Below are 26299 nucleotides of genomic sequence, written 5' to 3'. Positions count from 1 at the left end.
TACTTAGTCATTACTCAACATCACTACTTACAAAGAAAGCAATTGTTTGCACATCATCTCTTTCAGTCTAGCTGAAAACAAATTTGCCAAAGTACTGAATCTAGCACTGCCTACTAGAAAAACAATACCCTTTTCTGCACACAACATTAAACTCAACCCAATTGTTAAAAATGAAAATTAAGAATCTTTTCACTTAAAATGCTATTTTTAACAATATCTATAGAATTTAAGGCAGAGGAAAACATATCCATCCCATGTGGGTACACAGGGCCATTTGGAATAAATACATAAATAAATACAAAATTGCATTCTAGAATTTTTTTTTTAAATCTTGACTGTTCTCTAAGATGCATTACGAGTGGGAGGGGGATAAATATAAAATGAAGCAGGTGTCTTTTCATTAATAAAAACAGAATTGGAAAAATAAAAATACAAAGAAATCCAAGCCAACTTCCCATTTATTAAATTCCTCCTTTGGGTTAGGCATTATGCTAGGCAATGGATCTACAAAAACAAAAATGTAATAGGTCCTGCTCTCAAGGAGCTTACATTCTAAAGGATATAGAAAAGTACATAATCCAACATAGAAACACATAGAACTTCTAAAATACATATGATTAAAAGAGGTATGGTTCCTGGGGACTTCCAGGCAAACGGAGCCTGGGGACTTCCGGGTAAACATGGCTGCAGTCTAGACCCAGGACTCTTCCTCTCCCCACCACCTACTGATACAGACTTCAAAAAGCCAAAAAAAAAAAAAAACTTCATTTGGAAGAATCAAAGATCAAGGGTAGCCAGGGAAATCATGAAAAAAAAATGTGAAGAAAGGTGGCCTTGCAGTACCAGATCTCAAACTATACTATAAAGCAGTGGTCATCAAAACAATATGGTACAGTCTAAGAGACTGCTAAGCCTTTCTCCCCGGCTTATACATCACTATTAGGGGGAGATATTACTATTGCTTCCTATATACAGGAGTTACAGCACAAACTACGTGAACTTCATGAATCTGGAGCTGCAGTACAAGCCGGACCATTAGACTTTTCTCTGCATGACCTGAACCCAGGAGATAAAGTTTATATCAAGAATTTCAAGCGAACTGGAGCAACTCAACCTTCATGGGAAGGACCATTCCAAATATTATTAACTACTCCAACATCTATAAAGATTGGAGAAAGAGACTCTTGGATTGATTCACTGCTCACATGTGAAGAAAGCATCTTCTGCTGAGACTGATTGACTGTATCCTATCATATGAATTGTGACTCTATCTTATCATATGAATTAGAGATAATAATCCATAGACAAATGGATGCTGTTTTTTTCAATAATACATTGAATTACTGATTTTTTTCTTATTTTTCTTATTTCTTTTCTTTTATTTTTTGATCAGAATGTTTGATTTTTTTCTCATTTTTTGTACTGACGGTACACATAATTAATATTAATATTTTTCCTGCAGTAACACAAGTTAATATATATACTCTTGGTATAATATCAATATATGCCTAAAAGCTTTAAACTATGGGAACCTGCCATTTATTGATAAAATATTATAGGACTGTGATTAATGTTTGTGTCTGATTCCAGGAAAAGGGATAAAAACAAGGAGCACAGACTAAACCTGAATAGTGCCAATAGAGCACACAAGAAATATTAAAGTGAGACTCGAGGTTGCAACGCTTAACTTATGTTTAAGTCGTAGGACTTCCTTGTATCTACACTCTTTACGAAGTACTCAAACAAGTACAAAGCTTGACTATCATGCTGGCTCCCTATATCCCTGAGAATGAAAAAAAAAATCAGACGAGGGAATGACATTTCCCCATCAAAATAGAATTCTAATTCTTTTCTTCTTATATTATGGCAACTTCCTGTAGTCTTGGCTACAAATGGCTAAGTGAAATATTACTGCATTCTGTCCTACATACTTGTGGGATAGAAATTACTTTAAACTGGACCTATACAAGGCCTATTTTGAATTTTTCTTATGTTTTTGATTATTTTTCTATTCTTTTGAAAATTGACACATAGGAATGAAGGGACTCAACAGTAGGGCACAGCACAGAAGTGGGATTTGGGCATTTCCACACCATAAAGGGGTAAAAAAGCTCCCACCAAAATGCGAGCTGATTCACTCTCCCCTATCCCACCTATGGAGCCAGAGCCAGAGCCAGATCCTGCTAGAATCAGTGAGTGAGCAAAGGGTATCTCTGGAGTGAGTGAGGGGCACCTCTGGGTCCTTGGCAGCTGACTGAGACCACCAAGGACCAGCCATAGCACTGCTGGGTTTGTAACCCAAAGAGATAATAAAGAAAAAGACTTGTACAAGAATATTCATAGTTGCACTCTTTGTGGTAGCAAAAAATTGGAAAATGAGGGGATGGCCTTCAATTGGGGAATGGCTGAACAAATTGTGGTATCTGTTGGTGATGGAGTAGTATTGTGCTCAAAGGAATAATAAACTGGAGGAATTCCATGTGATCTGGAATGACCTCCAGGAATTGATGCAGATTGAAAGGAGCAGAACCAGGAGAACATTGTACAGAGACTGACAAATTGTGGTGCAATCGAATGTAATGGACTTCTCCATTAATTGTAATGCAGTGATCCTGAATAACCCATCTATGAGAAAGAACACTATCCACATTCAGAGGGAAAACTGTGGAAGTAGAAACCCAGAAGAAAAACTGCTTGACTGCATAGGTCAAGGGGGATATGATTGGGGATATAGACCCTAAATGAACATCCCAGAGCAAACATCAACAACATGGAAATAGGTTCTGATCAAGGACACATGTAATACCCAGTGTAATTGCGAGTGGGCTATGGGAAGGGAGGGATAGAATATGATCCTTGTAACCAAGGAATAATGTTCTAAATTGACTAAATAAAATCTAATAAATAAATAAATGAATGAATAAACAAACAAACAAATAAATAAATAAATGAGGTATGGGTATTGGGTTCTTTTTTTTCTATAATATTCTAAAAGGTTACTAAGTTTGCTCAATTCTTCTCTAGCATGTATTATTAAAAGGAATTGCATGTGCATACATCTAGAGAAACAAGTAATCCAAAAAAAAAAATAAGTGGAAAAGAATATGAAGTTTTCAAAAAAAGAACTGTGAACAATAATGAGCACTTGAAAATATAGTCCAAGTCAATAAAAGTAAGAGAAATGCAAATTAAAACATCTAAAATTTTACTTCACACCCTAAAAATTGGCAAAGATGACAAAAATGAAAGAAGAGTTGGAGAGCTATGGAAAAATGAATACCTTTCTATACTATTAGTAGAGCTATAAAGTGATTCATTGGAATTATGCTAGAAGTGAATAAACCCTAAAGAGCCAGCAATTCCACTACTGGGCACACACCTCAATGAAATAAAAAAGACAAATTTACAATATATATCAAAATATTCATAGCAGTATCTTTGCAAACTGGAAACAAATCAGGTATCCATCAATTAGGGAACTGCTGGGTCAGAAATCCATGTTATATTGTGACTGAGGCTGGCACTAATGAAAGAGTGCGTGGAACTGATCATCTTGATGGGGGAAAGGCCCTAGGAGATTGGAATCTGGAAGAAAGGAATATTCTGACTGGAAGAGCAGTTGCTCTCTCAGTTTGGAGAAGTCAAGGAGAGAAGGTTGAATAAGACTTTCTCCTAAGGTTTACCTACTTTTTCCTACTTGTGACTGGAAATCCTTTCCCCCCAACACTTCCCAATTGAAGAGACTAATTGAAGTGAAATCTGAGAAAAGGCATTTTGAATCTCTGTCAGACTTTACCTCAGATCCTGTTGCCCTGGGTCTGAACTGTGGCTAAGGGGTCAAACCCAGGATCAGCCAACCTGACTTTCTCTCAGGGGGTTCAGGCTGCCAATGCCTGAGTTCCTCCCAAACTCGAGGAGGGAGAAAAAAAGAGTTTTAGATAGAGACGGGGACCCTCTTTTTCCCACTTTCCTTTCCCATTCTTTCTCTGCCAGTTATTCCTTTGTATTACCCTGATTAAGTTGACATTAAAATAGTTATCTTTTCTCCAAGCTTGAATCAAGTGTGAGTGAAGAGATCAAGGAGAGACCATTTGGTCTCAAGTAGTGGAGGGGGGACAAGAGGAACAAGAGCAAATCTGGGAGAGCAGCCATAGCTAAGGAAGGAAGGCAGAAGGGGAAAAATCTTCAAACCCCCTCTCCTCTCTCTGAGCCAACCCTAAACATCAGCTATCTCCCCTGAACCCTTTCTTTGAGAAGGGAGGTCTCCTTTCTTTTCCTCTCCCTCTATCCTGAAAGACTGAACCCCTCAATTTCAATATGAATATAATGGAATGTTAAACTGTAATAAGAAATTAAAACTATGAGGAATTCAGAAAAACAAGAGATTCATATGAAATAATACAAAGCAAAAGAAATAGCCAGAAGCAAAAGAAAATAATGTGTTCTATTAATTGTAGAAAAGTTCACTAAAAGGTGGTGAACTCTTAAGTAGATTTTTTAAAAAATCCAAAGACTGGGGGCAGCTGGGTAGCTCAATGGATTGAGAGTCAAGTCTAGAGACGGGAGGTCCTAGGTTCAAATCTGGCCTCAGACACTTCCCAGCTGTGTGACCTGGGCAAATCACTTGACTCCCATTGCCTAGCCCTTACCACTCTTCTGCCTTGGAGCCAATACACAGTATTGACTCCAAGATGGAAGGTAAGGGTTTAAAAAAAAAAAAAACCAAAGACTGTTCCAGAGAACAGATGATGAGATATATCTCTCCCTTTATGGTAGGAAGATACATCTCCCCTTTTATGAACTGCAGTAGAACTACAGACTATATTTGTCATACATGTTCCCTATAGCAGATCATTTCACTTTGAAAAGACCATGATAAAAGCACAAGAGAAATCGATAAATCATTTTTTTAAAAGAAGCAGTGATCAAAGATAGCTAGGTTGCTCAGTGGACAGAAAGCCAGACCTAGAGATGAGAAGTCGTGGATTCAAATCTGACCTCAGATATGTCCTAGCTATGTGACCCTGGGCAAGTCACTTAACCCCCATTGCCTAGCCCTTACCACTCTTCTGCCTTAGAGCCAATACACAGGGGCAGAAGGAAAAGGAAAAGAAACAGTGATCATAAAGAAAGTCTTTTTTTTTTAATCAAAAGCAACTCGCAGCAAAAAAAAAAAGAAAGAAAGAAAACACCACCTTGTTTTCTTTTTTTTGACAAGTTATTGAACTAGTAAGTTAATAAAATACTCTAAATGTAATTTATTTAGATTTTAGGCAAAATATTTAACTAAATGTTAATCTTAGGGAAGCAAGTGAGATGTGAGCTAGATGAAAGTAAAGTTAGGTGGATTTGGAAATGGCTGAATGGACCCAAGAAATAGTCAATAGGATAAATGTTAACTTGGAAGGAGATTTTTGGTGGAATGTCTCAGGAATCTGCATTTAGTACTGTGATATTTAACACTTTTATCAATAAATCAGACAAAGGTAAAAATGCCATAAATTTCAACTCTATAAATGATATAAAGTTAGAAGATTTAGCTTTTATCTTGCATGGCAGAGTCAAGATTCAAAAAGATTTCAACAGATCTTAGCTGGAATAAACTAAAATAAAAATCTATAATAATAAATGTGAAGTCTAAGGCTGATTCAAAAAAAATAAGCATCAAAAATACAAGATAAAGGAGGAATGATTCCAATACCTCCCTATCACTTTAAAGGATCAAGTAGAAAAAGTCCTTTGTCTGACTCTTAAAGCTCTTTATGACTTGGTTCCTTCTTACCTATATAATTTTCTTATTTTCTTATGCTTTTCCCCCTCTGCCTCCACCATAAGTATTCTACAATATAGTTAAATCGACCAAACTTGCAGTCCCCCAGATACAACATTCCATCTTTCATATAGCTTTGCACTATCTCTTTCCTGTGTTAGCTCAGTTCAAATCCCACCTTCAATAGGAAGCCTTTCCTGATCCTTCTTTAAGTTACTAAAGTCTTTCAGATTACTTCCATTTACTCTCTATATAATATCTTTTATGTACCTATTTATACGCTGTATCCCTCATTCTGGTCTGACTATGGAATTGTGAGTTCACATCTAACTTCTAGCACCCAAGCTTTGGCACCTAGCATATAGAGAGCTCTGGGCCTGGAGTCAGGAAGACTTGATTGAGTTCATATCCTACTTCAGATACTTGCAAGGTGCACTGGGCATATTAATTAATTTTGTTTGCCTCAGTTTCCTCAACTATAAAATGGAGGTTATTATAACTCCTACCTTATATGATTGTTGTAAGGATCAAATGAGAAATTTGTAAAGTGTTTTTACACAGTTTCTAGCACACAGTAAGCAATATGCAAATGCTTATTGCCTTCTCCTCTTCCTTAATTATACATATATATATTTATATTTCTTGAAGTCAGAGATACTGCTTTGTGCCTTTCTTTGTATCCCTAGTGCTCAATGCCTGGTACATAGTAATTCCTTAATAAATGCTTCTTTAATTTTTAGCAGTTCTCTTTGTTATGTAGTGACAAAGAATTAGAAACTGATGAATCAGCTGTGGAATATGGTTGTAATGGAATGTTGTTGTGCCATAAGGAATGATAAAAAGATGAGTTTAGAAAAACCTGGGAAGACTTATATGAACTGATGGAAAATAAAATTAGCAAAACCAGGAGAATAGTATGTACAATAACAGAAATATTATACAATGATAAATTGCAAATGACTAAGACATTATCAGCAAAGCAAAGTCTTCAAGACAAGCACAAGGGACTCATGATGAAAAAGCTATCCTCAAAGAAAGAATTGTTGGAGTCTGAATGCAGATCAAAACATATCATCTTCCACTATATTTCTTTCATGAAGTTTCTACTATATGTATGATGAGTCTTCTATCATGATATGAGCAATATGGAAATATGTATTACACGAAAAGTTCAGGTATAACCTGTACCAGAGTATTTACCACCTTGGAGAGGGAAGAAAGAGGAGAGAGGGAGAGAGAGCATCTGAATTATTTTCTGAATTTTTAAAATGTCAAAAAAATTGTCAAAAATTGTTTCTACATGTAACTGGAAAAAATTTTAATGATAAACTATACAGGATTGAAAAATAAATAAATGCTTGCTGACTAACAGCAAACATCTGGGGAAAAAAAGGTTTAAGTATTATATTGAACCACAAGCTCAACAATACAGGGCAAACAAAGTTAAAACTATCTTAGGCTTCATCATGAGAGGTAAAAACCCCAAGACTAGGGAAATTGTAAGCCCACTATTTTGGTCAGATTACATCAATCATTTGAAAGAATGTGGAGGACATCTACAAGTAGCTCCACAAAGAATGAAGTGGATGAGCCAAAATTGAAAGGAAGCTCAATAGCAAATGTGTCTGGTGACAAAAGAGAAATCCAAAACTATAAAGATCGATTGGAACATGGAATATAATATCTATAAACCAAAATAAGATGGATGTGGTCAAACAGGAGATGAAAAGATTAAACATCAACATCTTGGGTGTCAATGAATGCAAAGAACAGGAACATGTGAATTTAATTCAAGTAATCATTGCATGTGGGTATGCTGTGGGTAAGAATTCCTTAGAAGAAATAGAGTAGCCCTTAGTCGATAAAAAAGTAAAAAAAAAAGTGATGTGGGATATACTCTCAAAAATGAAAATATTACCAAGAAAAAGAAGAACATGAAAACAAAATGGATATCTGAAGAGGCTTTACGAATAGCTAAAGGAAGGGGAGGTGGGGAGAGAAAGGGAAATTTATACCCAACAGAATGCAGAATTCCAGACAAGAGCAAGGAAAAATAATGTTTTCTTAATGAGCAATGAAGAATAGAAGAAAATAATAAATAGAAGGAAAAAAAGAATGAAAAAATAAGAGATCTCTTCAAGAAAACCAGGGATATGAAGGGAATGTTTCATGTGAAAACGAGCATGATAAAAGACAAAAATAGTAGGGACTTAACACAAGGAGAAGAAATTATGAAGAGATAGCAAGAATATATAGGTGAACGATATAAGAAAGAATTTAACATCACTGATAATGATGATGGTGTGGTTACTGATCTAGAACCAGACATCCTGAAAAATGATGTCACATGAGCCTTGGGAAGCACTGTTGACGTTAAGGCTAAAGGAAGTGATGGAATTCCAGTTGAGCTTTTTTCAAATCCCCAAAGATGGTGCTGTTGAAGTGCTGCATTTGATATGCCAGAAAATTTGCAAAGCTCAGCAGTTTGAACTGGAAAATATCTGTTTATAGACTAATCCTAATGAAAGGCAAGGCCAAAGAATGTTCAAACTATCAAACTATTGCACTCACTTCACATGCCAGCAAGGTTATGCTTAAGATTCTGCAAGCTAAGCTTCAGCAATATGTGAACCAAGAATTACCAGAAGAGCAAGCTGGTTTACAAAGAGGCAGACAAACAAAGGTAGAGACCAAATTGTTAACACTCTTAGAATTATGGAGAAAGCAAGGGAGTTCCAGAAAAACATCTACTGCTTCATTAACTATACTAAAGCCTTTGACTATGTGAATCAAAACAAAATGTGGCAAGTCTCCAAAGAGATGGGAGTACCAGATCATCTTACTCATCTCCTAAGTAACCTGCATGTAAGCCAAAAAGCAACAGTTAAAATTGAACATGGAAGAACTGATAGGTTTAAGATTGGGAAAAGAGAATGACAAGGCTGTATTTATCACTGTATTTATTTAACTTATTTGCAGAGTACATCATGTGAAATGCCAAGCTAGACAAATCAAAAGCTGGAATTACGGTTGCCAAAATAAATATTAATAATCTGAGATATGTAGAAGATACCAATACCACTCATGGCAAAAAGTGAAGAAGCATTAAGAAGTCTCTTAATAAGGGTGAAAATGGAAAATGTAAAAGCTCTCTTGAAACTTAACATTAAAAAAAAAAACTAAGATTTTGGCAAACAGTCCAATCGCTTTCTGGAAAATAGCAGGAAAAGAAATAGAAGCAGAGTCAGATTTTATATTCTTGGGCTCAAAGATCATTGCAAACAGCAACTGGTCATAAAATTAAAAGATACTTGCTCCATGGAAGGAAAGTTACGGCAAATCTACTCAGCATACTAAAAAGCAGAGAAATGACATAGCCAGAAAAGGTCCATGTAATCAAAGCTATGGTTTTTCAAAAAGTAATGTATAGTTGTAAAACTGGACTATAAGGAAAGCTGAGCACTGCAGAATCACTGCAGAAAACTGTCATGATAGAGAACACTTTTTTTAAAAAACCCTTACCTTCTGTCTTAGAATCAATACTGTGTATCAGTTCTAAGGCCTTTCACATAGCAGTCAGGGCTATGCAATGAGGGTTAAGTGACTTGCCCAGGGTCACACAGCTAGGAAGTGCCAGAGGTCAGATTTGAACCTAGGACCTCCAGGCTCTAGGTCAGATTCCATATCTACTGAGCTGCCCAGCTGCCCTCTGTCAAAGAGGATGGATCATGGATCACCTGTCATTCTCAGCTTTTTCTGTCCTTTGCATGCATGCCTCTTTGACACCTCATAGAGAACACTTTTGAGAGTCCCTTACATAGCAAGAAGATCAAATCAGTCAATACTTAAAGAAATTAATTCAGACTCTTCATTGGAAGGTTAAATACTGAAGCTGAAGCTTAAATATTTTGATCACCTAATGAGAAAACACTGAAAAAGGACCTTAATACTGGAAAAGATTGAAGGTAAAAGGAGAAGATGACATGCATAGAGTACCATGGAAGCCATTAATATGAATTTGGAGGACAGAAGGACCTGATGAGTTATGATCCATGTGGTCACAAAGATTTAAACACAAATGAAAGACTGAACAACATTCAAAAAAAAGAGATTAATTTGTTTGGTTTGGGCTCAGACAGCAAAAACAGAAGTAATGAGAAGAAGCTTCAGAGACACAAATTTAGGCTTTTAAAAGGAAAAACCTCCTAACAATTAGAGTTATCCAAATTGGACAGGGCTACCTCAGGAGTGGATAGGTTTGTTGCTTTTCTCTTCATTGAATGTATTTTTTTAAAAGCTGATTATTTGTTGAGTATATTGTAGAGAAAAATCTTGTTCATTTACAGGCTGGACTAAATAACATCTAAGCTTACTTCCAATCCTGAAATGACACATTTTTATTTATTAAGGTCTCAGAGTTGTGCCATTAAGGAATCCCAATACAAACAGGTCTTGACATGATCCCAGCAGTTTCAGTTTTATGATACAAATCCTGTTGAAATATTTGCTTCACTATAAGCTTTACAGAACACAAGTACCCCATGCTCAGAACAAGTCATTTTTTTGGCTCATTCTTGAGCAAAAGTGCAGGGTAAACAAATATTACATGATCCCCAGAAGAGAAACGTCAGAATATTTTACTTTCTTCATGGTAAGATCTAACCACTTACTTGATAACTATTTTCTGAGCACCCACAATGAGCAAGGTATCACATAATCACATAAGTCCCCAACTTAGGGGAGAAAATGGGGTAAAACCTCAAAAGTTTCAAAAAACATTTTCTTGTTCTATGTACAATCCATCTACATTCCAGGACAGCTTCTAACAGAATTTTTTTAGCATCATTGTATCTCCTGGGCATGCTAAGACCTTCAAAATCCAAACAAATCACAAGTATCGTTTCCAAAATAAATTTTTAATCCTCCCACCCCCCCTTTTTTTAACAATCATGTAATGATAACATGAACAAGACAAAATGTAATTTTTAAATGTAACGTATTACAGACAACTTGGCAAAGGATAGAAGCTTATGTTCACTTCATAGTGAAAGAATATTTAGACTAACATATAGGTCATTAAATTTGGGTTACCAAGAAGCTAAGACTAGGAAAGAAAGAAAATTTCTAGTTTGTTTTTTAGTTATTAGTCTAGTAATTCAATGTGTATTTTTTATCAGAAATAATATCACTTTAATAAAGCATTCTGTAATATTTATCTTCTGTCTTTTTTCTGTATTTTTCCTCCCAAAAAGAGTATTTTTTAAAGTTTCCAAATAAAACAGATTGTTTAGACTAAGTGAAGTGCTTCAACAATTATTGCTTTTACCAAAAGAAAATACAAATGTGTTTAGGGCCTCACAAGTAGGACAAAGTCTAATTTTAAGGATCTTTTTTTTCCTCTACTGAACCACAATGCCAAGAATATAAAATGCTACAGCCAAATTAAGATACCCCAGCTGCTACTTTAATACAGATCTACTTCTTTTTTTTAAGTCAATGAAAAAGATAACGGTAATTATATCATAGCATTAAAATTATTTACCCCAGACAATTTTTAAAATAACATACTTGGGGGACAGCTGGGTGGCTCAATGGGTTGAGAGCCATGTCTAGAGATGGAACGTCCAAGGTTCAAATCTGGCCTCAGACACTTCCTAGCTATGCAACCCCGGGAAAGTCACTTAACCCCCATTGCCTAGCCCTTACCACTCTTCTGCCTTGGAACCAATACATAGTATTGATTCTAAGATGGAAGGTCAGGGTTTTAGAAATAATAATAACAACATACTTTTCAATAAAGAAAATTATCATGATAAATGTTTGTTAATACTTTTTGTGACAAACAAGCATATTCTTATAAGGAATTTGACATGCCACAGTCAAATCATGTCTTCCAAACAATTGCACTGGGTCAAAATCTGAAAATAATATTGTCCTAAGATACTTTATTTTATCTAACTGTAAAATTATGAAGGGTAAAATTAACTCTCAATTAACAATTTATGGTCTACCTATACCAAATTTTAAATTCTGGAATGATTTTCTCCTACTCTCTATCATGTTCCCCAACTCTTTCACCTGTATATTCAGAAAATGAGAATTAATATTAGTACAGTACTGACTTGAGCAAATCATAAGGGAAGTTAAATCTGTTCCTGGTTAGGGGTAAGAGAGGAGAAAGAGGTAATTTACATTATTTCCAAGTTAATATAAATATTATAGCTGTTCACTTTCATTAGTGCAGATAATTAAGAGTAGATTGCCATACCAAGTTCCAAGTACATATACTGGGCCCAGTTGGCAAGTAGACTAAATACCCTTTAACCAAGGGGAGAGAGAAGCTATAATAGAGGTAAAACATGATTCCATGTTTTTCAAGGGACTAGTAAGTGCTAACACTTAATAGGAAAGCATTTCTTACTATGGAAATGGAAAATCCTACACTTAAACATAGAACTTAAAAAAGTAAATGCCAAATAGAAAAATTTTATAAGTGGAAACTTTTACAGATGACTTTATTTTTAAGTACATAATACAGAGTATAAATCTGGCCTACTAAGGCATTTCAGAACAATCCAATACCTTATATATCAGAAACAAACAAAAGATCAAATATCTTCAGCTATATTTGAACAAAAAAGAGATATAGGTTTCTACTACAGGGGCTCAAATCCTGAATTTAGTAATTAAGCCTAATATTGATTTTTTAAAGAACAACAAATCTTAATCCATTCCACCCCAGAGTAAGTGATTATAGCAAACATTCCTGACTTTTTGGTAGCTCTTTGTATGTTTCCTACACACATATTCTAAGCCTTATTAGTTATTTATATTGTCTGTCTCTCTATTAAACCATCAACCCAATGAGATTAATACCCGCTGTGCATTACTCATCTCTGTATTTTATACTCTACCCCAGCGCTTTATAAAGAGCTGATATTTATTCAATCTTTCTGAAATACAGTGAATCAGAAGCATGACATGGCTTATCTAACCCAAGTCATGACCACAAGTCATATCAGCATAAAACTGGTAAGAAATGCAGTATGGCACAGAAGTCAACATCAAATGAATATTCAATAAACTCACATGAAATACCTAGCTAGTTCCAGGCAATTTCCATTTTTATCCAGGTTCTACCCCTAACTCTGAATGAAGCCTCAACACCTCTCCTCCTGGCTTCAGTTTCTCCATAAGAAGTGAGGAGGCTATACAAGATGACTAGCACTTCTGTGTCACCTCAAAGAAGTTCCTCAATTTTGATGGACTTCAGTTTGCTCATTTGTAAACTGAAGGAATTAGACTTCCAGTTCTAAATATATAGTAGGGTAAAATCCCGTCCACCTTCCAGCTCTAACATTCTGTGATGTAGTGAAAAGTTCTCAGAAGAGAAAGATACTGAAGCCAAAGCCATCATCAATGTGTCAAATCTAACCCACAGTTCTAAATCCAATGCCATGTGACATTTTTCCAATCTGTGTTGCTGTTGCAATGGTATGAAGGCAGGGAACTGACTAATGCAAATATAGTAAGATCTACTTGGCTTAATAAGTAAAATACGATCAAAATAAATTTTATTTCTCTTCTAGTCTTAGTCTAGCAACCCAAAGGAAATGAATGATCTGTGTCTATTGCTCAAAAAATTCTTTCAGTAGGCATACACAGGAGTACCTGGGATGTTGACTCTCCACATGGAGAATATGGGAACCTACTTCAAAGAAACTCATAATAATGTATCAGAGAAGTGTCTTGAAGCTTGTGGAACATGTTGCAGATAGTCTATAACTAGTCCTGGTAGTCTAAATACATGTTGAAATTGAAGTTCTTTGATTGGCTGGAAATATTTTAAAAGACTCATCAGCTTCAGTTACTAGAGTCTCACTGATCTGGGAGAATCTTGGTGACGCTTTTACCCATGTCACCTGATGAAGGGAATAGAATCTCCAGTCTTAGGAGTTCTGGAAGGTAAGGAGAACAAACCACAGGAATCTGTGAATTAGAGCCCAAGCCAGATGTTGTAGCCAGTCCAGTGTTGATGCCCCAAGTAGCAAGAAGCCATCTTCAGGAGGATATTTGTTCTTATTATATCTCCTTTCTGGGTTCCAAAAAGGCACCCTGAGGTTTGGGTTTTTTCTCTTTTTATAAGCTTGAGTTCTCAACAACTATGTTCTCTTGACTGCCTTGGGAGAGAAGGAGCAGGGAAAGCAGGTTCTAACTAGCATCCCAATTTCATTTAACCAACATAAATTAGGGGGGAAAAAACAACTTCAAAGACATATATCAAGAACAAAGTGCAAACTTTTTCCCCCAATAAATCAAACATGCTCCCCTCCTACACCATCTCAGATAATGGAGGAAAGGAAAAGTAGGCTCAGTTTCTACATAAGTCTCATCAAATACATGTCCAATGGGGGCTTCTCTGATGTATGAGTTCTCATCTCAGTTCCTAAAGGAACTCCTAAAAATGAAGGATAAAGGAATCACTGAGATGCCTCAGAAGCAAATGAAGGAAAGAGAGTGAAACTGAAGCTGCTGGACCCTTTTGTGGACCATTAGTATCCGATTCACAGCCCTCTTGAGGCTGGCAAAACTCCCCAATGTTGCCAGAACCAGACCAAAATGAAATTGGCAAATGTTTAATAAAACAAATAAAAAGACAGTACAATAGAGATAATGTTATTTGTAGTTTTCCAAATCAACACACTCATTCTATGTGAATTTGACACCACTGCTGTAGACAACCAAATAACCTCCTCGGAACAACCAAAACCAGTTGTAAAATATCTAAACATGCTCCTCCTTTTTTAAGACCCTTCTCTTATAATATATGTATAACCCAGAACAAATTTCTTACCATCTCCAGGAGCAGGGGAGAGAAGGGAGAGAGGGAGACAATTTGGATTTTATGATTTTGGAAAACATATGTTGAAAAATGTTATTACATGTAAACAGGAAAATAAAATATATTTAAAAAGATACTTCTCTTAGATGCCACCATGATTCTCTTTGAAATAGACTTCGTAAATTCTCCCTGTGGAGATAACCATCCCAAGTAATCCACATATGTGCCAGACCCAAATAATAATGAAAGAGCATTTAAAATGCTTTACCATCTAACTCCAACTCTGCAGACTGATTTTACATCCTGCATTCTACATTTCTGGGAAAATAGTCTACTCTTCAATATACATGGAATTCCATCTCCCATCTCCATTGTTTTACAAGCTTTCCTCTATGCCCAGACTGCCCCTCTTCATTTCTACCTCTTGGAATCCCTTGACTCCTTCAAGGTTAAGTTCAAGTGACCTCTCTTATACAAAATCTACAAGAATAAACAACTCCATCCCAATTATTCATATTCTCTACTACAGCAAAATTATTCTTTGTATATATTGTATTCATTTAATTGGGTACAAGTGACTTACCATACCAGCCTTCAGTAATGTAAACTTGCTAAGGGCCAAGATTGTTTTGTTTTTGCCTTGGTATCCCCATTGTCTCTCATTATGTAGCGACTTTTAAAAATCCTTGTTTAATGGAATTGACATTAGAAATTCAATGTGACAGTTCATTCTGTCCCCCAAAACCAAATAAATATAAATAGCCACTACCTGAGTCATTGGTATCCAATGCTAATAATGCTAGAATTTCTTTCTCATTTGACTTTAATACTCAGACCAAGAAAATAAGTATAGTCTCTGGGTAGCAGAATCTGACCTAGGTGAAAAACATACCTTTAAAAACTGAAGAAAAACACAAGAATTCCAAAGAATGTTTGAGATTATATACCACACCCAAAGGAGCTATTTAAGACTGAGTTACAACTAGTAAAATCACATCATTAGAGCTGGTTTCTTGGTCAAGAGTCTAATAATTACTTATTATATAACCAATAATTTTCTACTCATTTCCATAGCAATTTTTTTAACCAGGATTGAAAAAGATGAAGCTCTCTAGAATAATTCCTACAAAGATGGAAATTTCTTCCCTATCTCCTTCTATATTCTTTCCAACCCACAGTAACCTCTGACTGGAAAGCAAGTGAAAAGGACTTTAAGTGATTATCATCAAAGCTTACATTCCTGCCCTGCAGCATGCTGTAATCTGAGAAATGTTCTTGCCTCACATTCCAGGTGAAATAAAATTTTATGTGAATTGCTCCCATGCTTAATCTGCCACCTATCCTCATTATTTCATTCATCCAACAAATATTTATTGAGGATTTCTGTGCATGGAATATTGCCATTTTTGCCACCCATCTTCAAATAAATTTTTTAAATAGTTATAGACTAACTTCACTAAAGAGTATTTTAAAAATAATAACTGAATAGTAAAACAATCTTCCTCTGAAAGAACATTGGTGTACCAAAAATAATTAGCTAAGATTAACATGCTTATAATTTTTTTTAAGTGCTCTAAAAATAGTACAAAAAAATGTAAAAAAAAGTTTGGTGGTGTTTCTTTGGAAATTCCTCAAATGAAAGTTCTTTTTTTCAGAAGAATAGAGGGAATTTTGGATTTAGGAACATACTTCAATTCTCTAGATCAGTGGTTCTCAACCTGTGGGTCACGACCCCTGCTTGGGTGGAACAACCAAAACACAGGGGTCGCCTAAAGCCATTGGAAAATACATATTTTCCAATGGCTTTAGCCACAGAGAAATCGCTACTTTATAGCAAGATCTTGGAAAGAACGGGGACCCTCCTGCCCACACATTGTACTAATATTAGTTACCTATCAGCAGCCCTCCCCCTATGAGGGGCGATGGATTTACCCTGTTGCCTGGAGACCGGACTCAAACAGAGACCCAGAGAGAGCACCTGAGCGCTGGCTCCAAAGGAGTTAAGAATGAGTCTTGGAGCGGATAACTCCTGGAGTGGATAATGGAGCCAAGTAACCCCAGCAAAGTGAAGCCTCAGCTCGAGCTGGAGGGAGATGACAGGAAGAAGGCAGTGTCTGGGGACCCCCTCCCCAGGCAGGACTTACCTCCCACCCCAGTGCTCAGGCTGCCTCCTGCTGGATTAATATTTCTCAACATATAATTAAATATTGTTTTTGTGATTAATCACTATGTTTAAATTATGTTTGATTTGTAGCAATGAGAATACATAATGCATATCAGGTATTTACATTCCGAATCATAACTGTAGCAAAATTACAGTTTTGAAATAGCCACCAAAATAATTTTTTGGTTTGGGGTCACCACAATATGAGGAACTGTATTGCAGGTTCATGCATTAGAAAGGTTGAGAACCACTGCTCTAGATGTAAAAAATTATGTAAATATTATTATTGTTGTTGTTTTAAAGAAGAAAAACCCACTAAGTTATATAGAAAAAAAGGCAGATGCCTGATGAACACTGTAGGTGCCTTAAAACTGTAGAAACATCAAGTTCATCAAAAATTAGGGGGGAGGGGGGAATGGTTCGGCTAACCAAGCTATTTATCTTTGAAAGAAGGCAAATTTTAAAAAAGTATTTAATAAAGTTAGTAGTTTTTATTTATAAACTAGAAAGGAATCAAATGTAGCAAAGGTGGAGATAAAAGGTATAATACAGGACAAAAGATAAGAGAAACAGGAGACAGCAGGGCTCCCTGATAATCTATCTACTTTGTAGATTTGCCCAGAACATGTTACTGTCTCTTAATTTGTCTTCCAGAAATCATAAAGTATCTACGTTCCCAAAATGGAGCCCAATAGAAGGGAACCACTACTGTCTTGTCCTGCATAGCATGAAGTGACAGAGAAAGGATAATATTATGGCAATTACAGATTAATTTGTGTTACCCAGTCCTTTTTTTTAAATTTTATTTATTACATTAAAGTTCCCAGGTATCTCCCTCCCCATTTCCACACTAAAGGCATCACATCTTTCTTTCTCTCTCTCTCATATACACACACACATATATAAAAAATCATGTTACAAATGTTTCTATTTATTGATTCTTTCTCTGGAGGTAGATATTCACAATTATTCTTCAAATGATATTTCTTTTGCAGCATATAATGTTCTCTTGGTTCTGCTCATTTCACTCTTCATAATTTCATACATCCTTCCATGTTTTTTTAAAAACTAACCTACTTGTTATTTCTTATGGCATAATAGTATTCCATCACCATCACATGCCACAGTTTGTTTAGCCATTCCCCAACCAATGGACATCCCTTCAATTTCTAGTTCTTTAGCACCACAAAGAACTGCTATAAATACTTTAGAACATATAGGTTCTTTTCCTTTTTCCCTGATCACCTTGGTAAATAAACTTAATAGTGATATTTGCTGGATCAAAAGGTATAGAGTATTATAATTCTTTGGGCATAATTCCAGATTCCCTTCTGAAATAGTTGGTTCAGTTCACAGTTCTAATAGCATATTACTATCCCCATTTTTTCCATATCTCCTCCAACATTTGTCATTTTTCCTTTTCATCATTTTACCCAATCGGATAGGTGTGAGATGGTATCTCGGTTGTTTTTATTTACATTTCTCTAATCAATATATATTTACATTTCTACAATCAATGATTTAGAGAATTTTTTAATATGGCTATATATAGTTTTGATTTCTTCATCGAAAAATTGTCTATTCATATCTTTTGACTATTTATCAATTGGGAAATGGCTTATAGTCTTATAAATTTGACAGTTCCCTATACATTTGAAATGAGACCTCTAAGAAAATGTCTATAAAATTTTCCCCATTTTTCTGCTTTCCCTCTAAGTTTGACTACTGTATAGATAGAATTCTCTCCCCAAGACCCCTCAAACCCAGCTCATCTTACCCAGCATCCCATTTGCATACTTATGCTGCCTGAATGGATGTCAATGCACGTGCGTTGGGGGGGGGGAGGATGGAGGATAAAAGTTTTCATGTGGCACTGCCCCCTCTCTCTTTCCCAGAATGCTCCAGAGGCGCCTGGCTAAGAGCCATGCAATGGTCAGTTAGGTGAGATTAGGCTTTAATCCGCTTTCTCTGTCTTTAGTGATGATCAATAAAACTCTATGGAAAATAAGAACCTGGAGTTATTGTTATTGGTATTAATTTAAATTTTACACTACATTAATTTTATGTGTACAAAACCTTTTTGATTTAACCAAAATTAGCCATTTAACATCTCACAATGCTCTCATTTACTCATAAATTCTCCTATCCATAAATTTGATAGGTAATATGTTCCCTGTTTTTCCAATTTGCTTATGATGTTCCCTTTATGTCTAGGTCATGTATCCATTTTGATTATTTCTTGGTAAATGGTCTAAGATATTAATGTATACCTACTTTTTGTCACACTGCTTCCCAGTTTTCCCAACAGTTATTATCAAATAGTGAATTATTCCAAAAGTTTGACTCTTTACTTTTGTCAAACACAAGATTACTATAATCATGTTTGTTGTAAGTCTGTTCTGTTCTACTGAGTAATCTTGCTATGTCTTAGCTAGTATCAGATAATTTTGATAATTATTGCTTTATAATATAGTTTAAAATCTGGTACAGCTAAACCTCCATCCATTATATTTTTTTCATTAATTCCTTTGGTATTCTTAACCTTTTATTCTTACAAATGAAGGGTCATTATTTTTTCTGCTTAATTAAAAAAATCTTGGCAATTTAATTGGGATGGCATTGAAAAAGTAAACTAGTTTAGGTAGGATTGTCTTTTTTATTATATTGACTCTGCCTAGCTATGAACAATTAATATTTCTCAATCATTTAGATCTGACTTTATTTGTATAAAAAGTATTTTATTAAAATGTTCATGTAATTCCTGGGCTTGTCTTGGCAGGTATTTTAAATGCAATAATAATTTAAATAAAATATTTCCAAATATATTCTCTCTTACTATCTCTTTTTGCAAGCTTTTGTTGATGATACAGAGAAATGCTGATTATTTGTGAGAATTTGTTTTATATCCTGCTACTTTGCTAAAATTATTTCAACTAATGCATAGTTGAATCTCTAGGATTTTGTATACCATCTTATTGTCTGTAAGAAGATATGGTTTTATTACTTCTTTGCCCACTGTGATTCCTTCAATTAAAGAAATGCTCTTCTCTTACTGCTACTACTAGCATTTCTAATATAATATTAATATATTAGTGAGAATGGACATCCTGGTTTCACTCCTGTTCTTACTGGGAAGGTTTCTAGTTTATCCCCAATACAAAAAAAAAATGCTTGCTGATAGTTTTAGATAGATGATTCTTATCAAGAAAAAATCCTTTTGGTGCCTATGTTTTCAAGTGTTTTTATTTTTTGGAAACTATTACCTTCCACCTTAGAATTAATACTATGTATTGGTTACAAGGCAGAAGAGTGGTAAGGGCTAGGCAATGGGGGTGAAGTGACTTGCCCAGGGTCACACAGTTAGGAAGTATCTGAGGTCAAATTTGAACCCAGGACCTCCTGTCTCTGGGCCTGGCTCAGTCCACTGAGCCACCAAGGTGCCCCCTTCAACTGTTTTTAATAGGAATGAGTATTATATTTTCTCAAAAGCTTTTTCTGCATTTATCAACATAATCATATGATTTTTGTTAATTTTTGTTATTGGCATATTCAATTATGTTAATAGTTTTCCCTATATTAAACCATTCCTGCATTCCTAGTATAAATCCTGTTTGGCCACAATGTATAATCTTTGTGATTTATTGTTGTAGTTTTGTAGCTAGTATTTTATTTAGAATTTTTATATCCATAATCATTAATGAAATTGGTCTATAATTTTCTTTCAGTTTTTGCTCTTGCTGGTTTAGATATCAAAATCTCATGCTTGTTTCATAAAGAGAGTTTGGTAGGACTCCTTCTTTACTTTATTATTCCAAATAATTTATTTTATTTATTTATTTGTATTTATATTTTATCTATTTAATATTGGAATTCACTGACCTTTAAATATTTGTTAGAATTCTCTTATAAATCCATCTGGTCCAGATGCTTTTTTCTTAGGAATTTCATTTATGGCCTGTTCAATTGCTTTTTCTAAAATAGATTTATTTAGATATTCTGTTTCTTCCTCTGTTAATTTAGGTAATTATTCTTTTTAAGTATTTTTCATTTTACTTAAATTGTTAGATTCATTGGAATATAAAATAATGCCTGTTAATGTCTTTAATTTCACCCAGTCCTTTTCTAAATGGAAATACCATGGCTGGGGAACAGGGGAGGGAAATACCTCAAGTCTGAAAGTCATTCCCACCTTATTTTAATCAACTAGCCCCCTCTATTAGTATCTTCAGGGCCAGAAATCTTTATTAGGGAGAAGACAGGGTAAGTAATTTTAGAGCATGGGGAACTTGGACAAGACCTGAATATTATTCTGCAATGAAGGGCTCTGGATAGCAAGAGGGCTGCATAACTGTAATTAGATTCCAGGAGAAAAAAGCAAGTGAGTGCCAAGAAAATGGGAGTATAAAGAAAGATGGGAAGCTACCAATAACAACTTTAGGCTATTCTGCAAATTTTTCCTGGAGCTCTGGTAGCAACAAATAGCTGCCCATGTATGACAATAAAAATGTAGCTAGTCTAAGTTTTAGAAATCTGAGTTATTATGTAACTAAGTAGGATACCTTGTAAACTGACACATTAGTCACATGATAAAAAGTATGAAAATATAATCACTAACAGTTACATGGCACTTTAAGGTATGCTAGCCCTGGAATCAGGAGCTGATTTCAAATATGGTTTCAGACAATTTATTAGCTGTGGAACTCTGGGCAAGTCACTTAACTTTCTTTATCTCAGTTTCCTCATCTGTAAAATGAGTTGAAGAAGGAAACAGCAAATCACTCTAGTATCTTTACCATGAAAGCCCCCATAATGAGTCACATAGTCAGTCCCAACTAAAAACAACTCAACATAAAGTTATATGAAATGTTTTCTGTTGCTTCATTTGACCCTCACAAAAACCCTGTGAGGGAAACACTATTTTAAACTCTATTTTAAAGATGGGGAAGCTGAAGCCAAGAAAAGTTATATGATTTGCCCAAGGTCACACAGCAAGGAGTCCAAGACAGGATTTGAACTTCAGTCTTCCACCACTGGGTCCAACACTCCACCTACTACAACATACCAACCAAACACTGAAGAGGCCACTCATCTCCCACCACTTACAGTCCCACTAGGGCAGTGGAAAAAAGGAAGCTTTGTTCCCAGAGTAGTTGTTTATTAATGCATTTCAACAAAAGTATTCAAGTAGGGGGTAGCTGGGTGGCTCAGTGGATTGATAGCCAGGCCCAGAGACAAGGGGTCCTAGGTTCAAATCTGGCCTCAAGACACTTCCTAGCTGTGTGATCCCAGGCAAGTCACTTAACCCCCATTCCTTAGCCCTTACCACTCTTCTGCCTTAGAACCAATGTACAGTATTGATTCTAAGATGGAAGGTATTTTTTTTTTAAGTATTCAAGTTAGCATCCAGAGAGTAGTAAGTGGAAGAGCAGAAATGAGAGAAAAGAACATACATCTGCCTCTACTTTATATTGATATTTTGGGCCCAATGTGACTCAATAGCCTCTAAGATTCTGAATTGATCACTTACGACCCTAGGTTTCTTTACCCTTTAAAGTACTCAAAGGGATTCGTTTCTGCCTTTTCCCTCAAAAAAGTCTCATTTTATATGATTTGGCACTGAGGTCACAAAATTTTGACATAATATCCTTGTCATCATGAAACCACACATCCCATTGGATATTTAACATACCTTTAACAAACAGTCCATTCCTTTCAGTTTAAGGTTTTCAATGGGATTTAAGTCAAGAAAGCTACCATGCCATAGAACCATGTTTTTCTCTATCTTTTAGATAAGTTTTTAACATTCTGTGATGTGTGGCCTAACTCAAGTTCATGTTTCAGTACTCCATCTCCATATGGAAATTTCTGTACTTAGAAAACAATTCTGTTTCTCAGTATAACATTATACTTAGCCAAGTTCTACATTCTCACAATGGGGACATAACTTTGAGGTCCACTAAAAGTGTGAAAATCCTCAAAACAGTTTCTGAAGTAGATGTTTTATAGTCTGATGAGGTTCAAATCTTATACTCATTTAGATATTCTTCTGGCAATGGTTTTGGCATATCCTTAGATAAAAAAAGTAAGTACCTTCAGAGAAAATGCATTTTTCCAATATTCAATATTCTATTCTTTCTATTGGTTTGCCCACAATAAGCATTTTTTCTTCATAGCAGCTACTAATCTTTTTTTTTAATACTAATCTTATTTTCACCTATCCTATACTGTAATCAGTAACAGCATCTTTAGCTGCCAATTCCTTAAGATCTTTGCTTGTTTTCTGATTATTAGGCTGTTTTTTTTCATCAATAGTTTGTTAGCTCTTGGCATGAATTTTGTTTTTTGACCAAACTTTCTTCTGTTCTTAGAAACAACTGGTTTCCCCACATGAAGAGCCACTTGCAATATCTCTAACAGTTATTGAAGTGTGCTCTTTTAAAAACTACAACTTTAATAAATTTCCTTGGAGTAATATCCATTCTGTAAAAACTCAGAATTTCAAAACACAACAAAGGAGAGAATCCAGCTCCCCCTCTGGCTTTTGTACTAGCTATTCTCCAAGTAATAGGCTCCTATCTTCACCTCTGACTCTCAGAATTCCTGGTTTCTTTCAACACTCAACTCAAGAAGCACTTCCTCTATGAAATCTATCCTGATCCAGTTGCCTACTAGTGCCCTTCTCCCATTCAATTAACTTATATTTTGCATATTCCTACATAAGAGGAGATAGCTTAGGACAGCTTAGGAGATAGCTTAGATAAAATCCAGGTCTTAGAATGAGAAGTCATGATAGGAGGAAGGGGGAAAAGATAAAAATACTAGCAGACTATGTGATTTGGGGAAAATCATTTCACTTTCTTAAGAATCAGTTTTCTCACCTGTAAAATTAAACTGGACTAAGATAGCCTCATTACCCTTAGAGTTATTAATAGCTATGATTCTATATTGTCTCCTTAACTATAATTTAAACTCTTTGTAGATAAGTACTATTTCATTTTTGTCCTTATATCCTCAGTCATTAACACAAGAACTGGCACACAGTAGGCACTTAATAAAAATTTGCTGATGGCTTAATCTATTTCAGCAAGCATCCTATCTCATTTCATAGAAAAATTCCTGAAAGACAACATACTTCTTGATTAGTCATCTCTAAAATTGCTATCTCCATATCCCTTAGTAGAAAATTATCAATAATCATAACATACCTCTTCCCATTGGAAGTAAATAACTAGTTTCCTCAAATACACTGAGGTCTATATACCTCCTTTATCAATCACTATATGGAACATAGAATGTTGCTCCTTCCTCAAAGAATATAGAGACAGTGGCAGCTAAGTGGCTCAGTAGATTGAGATCCAGGCCTAGAAATAGGAGGTCCTAGGCTCAAATTTGGTCTCAGACATTTCCTAGCTGAGTGACCCTGGGCAAGTCACTTAATCACCTCCCCCCCCCCCCCACTGCCTAGCCCTTACCACTCTTCTGCTATGGAACCAATATACAATATTGATTTTAAGATGAAAAGTAATGGAATATTTTTTAATTTTTTTTAAATGTAGGCATATTCTCTAGGGGAAGTTTCATATCTTACATCATCCTACTGATTCAATTTCTTCTTCACTTTTTTCCTTAATCCTTATCTTCTGTCTTAGAATCAATATTAAGTATTGATTCTAAGACAGAAAAGCTATAAGGGCTAGGCAATTAGGATAAAGTGACTTGCCCAGGGTCACACAGCTAAAAAGTATTTGAGGTCAGATTTGAACTGAGGACCTCCCATCTTTGACCCTGACTCTCAATTCCCTGAGCCACCTAGCTGATCCCTAAGAAGCTTATTTCAAAAGGCCATAAGTCAGAACTTTAAATTTCAAACTGGAACCCACAATAAGTGAAAATGAAAATTTCATATGATAAAAATTGCACATATAAAAAGAATTGATATTTTTTAAAGGAAAATACAGGGGAAAAAACCCTTGTTCCCACTTTCCATTTCCCATTTTACAATAATAAAGACAGACAGTGCTGAAAATCTTTAAGAACCATCCAATGGGGAAAAAAGCAAGTATTTCTCTTTATGCCAATACTGTATGATACTTTATACATTAGTACTTCTACAATGCACCAAAAGTACTTAAAATATTAACACAAAAAAAGTTGAAATAGTACTTTAAAAATAATAGTTAACCACCTCCATTCTGCAACCTTTAAAAAACAGATTGAAGTATTTGAATATGTGTTTAGAATATTATTTGAAATATGGGTTTACTTGTTACACAAGTAGTACTACTGATGGTGTTATACACTTATCCCTCACCTATTGCAGGAGATACATTCTGGAGACCCCTGCAATAGGTGAAAATTTGCTAAGTAGTGGTGTTATATTTATTATTTATATATTTTGAGGCTTTATAAACCCTTCTGTGAAGATAGGATTAACCCTCTCCGTGAATATTTTTGGTTAATCAAATCAAGAACTTAAAGTACCCCCTACTTGACACTAAGTAAAAGTGTTCACAAATCACAGAGTAAGCTCATACCTCCAAAGGTTACTACCTCCCCACCCCACCTTGGGCAGTGCTAGGAAAATTGAAATAACTGGTTCCTGTAAAGTGGGGGAGCAACAGGAAGTGACATGGAGAAAACTGCTTTAAAAAGGCCAGCTCGAGGATTAGGTGATTCTGCATCGGTGAACCAGAATGGAGGAGGAGACTGTTTCTTAGATCCTGCAGTAGTGAGTAGAGTGATTCCTTCCTTGGTTCCTCAGTGAGGAGACCCTCTCTACTTGTTGGTGCTTCAGTGGGACACTCCCTTCAGCATGAGTTCTGGTGAGATTCTTAGGGATCTTAACCTCTCATGCACTGAAGTTTCTAGGCATACTCTCCAGCATTTCCTGGCTCTTCAAATTTCGGCTTCCTAATTAGGATTTTGGATTCTGGTGAAGTTCACTTTCAGATTCACATTTGCAGTCTGGAGACATTAGGATTACACTTAGGGTATTTGTAGCTAGGCAGCACTTTATCTACATTTTTCCACTTTCACTCTTTCCACCTCTTTGTAAATAAAGTTGCTAAAAGTCATTTTGACTTAAGCTGTAATATTTTTTAAATCAGCGACCACAATATTACTTTAGAATTCTTGTATTTAGTCAAAACTCAAAATTTTTAACTCTTTCACTTCCCACTCCTTTAAATCTTTTCCACACTCTTATTGACCTTTCCCATACTCTTATAAACACTAAGCCAATCAGCACCCAGGATACATAACACAGCACTGTGGTTGGTCGCCTTTCATTCCATCGCCCAATACAGAAACACCCACTTTGCTCTCAGCTGTGTACAATCTCACATTGGCAAACTTGCGCAAGTAGTAGTGGTGTCCTGCATTTCCACTGTGTACAGTATAGTATCCATCCACAAAATCATTCAATATAGCGAAAACTCCACAATAAAGAATTAGATATATTTTTGTAAACCCGTGAAACAGTGAAGCCATGATAAGTAAAACACAATATAGTGAGGGATGACTG

The 26299-nt window shown here is 35.5% G+C and overlaps 1 protein-coding gene across 9 annotated transcripts in view; it reads right to left on the bottom strand.

Annotated features, from left to right (window-relative positions):
* Window positions 1-26299, bottom strand: part of DISP1 (dispatched RND transporter family member 1) — a 303781-nt gene that overhangs the window by 258082 nt on the left and 19400 nt on the right. The window contains exon 1 of one of the 9 annotated variants that reach the window (XM_056815976.1): window positions 13442-14234. The exons of the other annotated variants lie outside the window; for them this stretch is intronic. The gene's annotated coding sequence lies outside the window, so the exon portion shown is untranslated. Of the gene's footprint in view, window positions 1-13441; window positions 14235-26299 lie in introns of those variants that run through there. 9 annotated transcript variants of the gene reach the window in all.

Source organism: Monodelphis domestica, chromosome 2, assembly GCF_027887165.1.
Source record: "Monodelphis domestica isolate mMonDom1 chromosome 2, mMonDom1.pri, whole genome shotgun sequence".
NCBI lineage: Eukaryota > Metazoa > Chordata > Mammalia > Didelphimorphia > Didelphidae > Monodelphis > Monodelphis domestica.
This window is presented reverse-complemented; position numbering and strand designations above follow the sequence as displayed.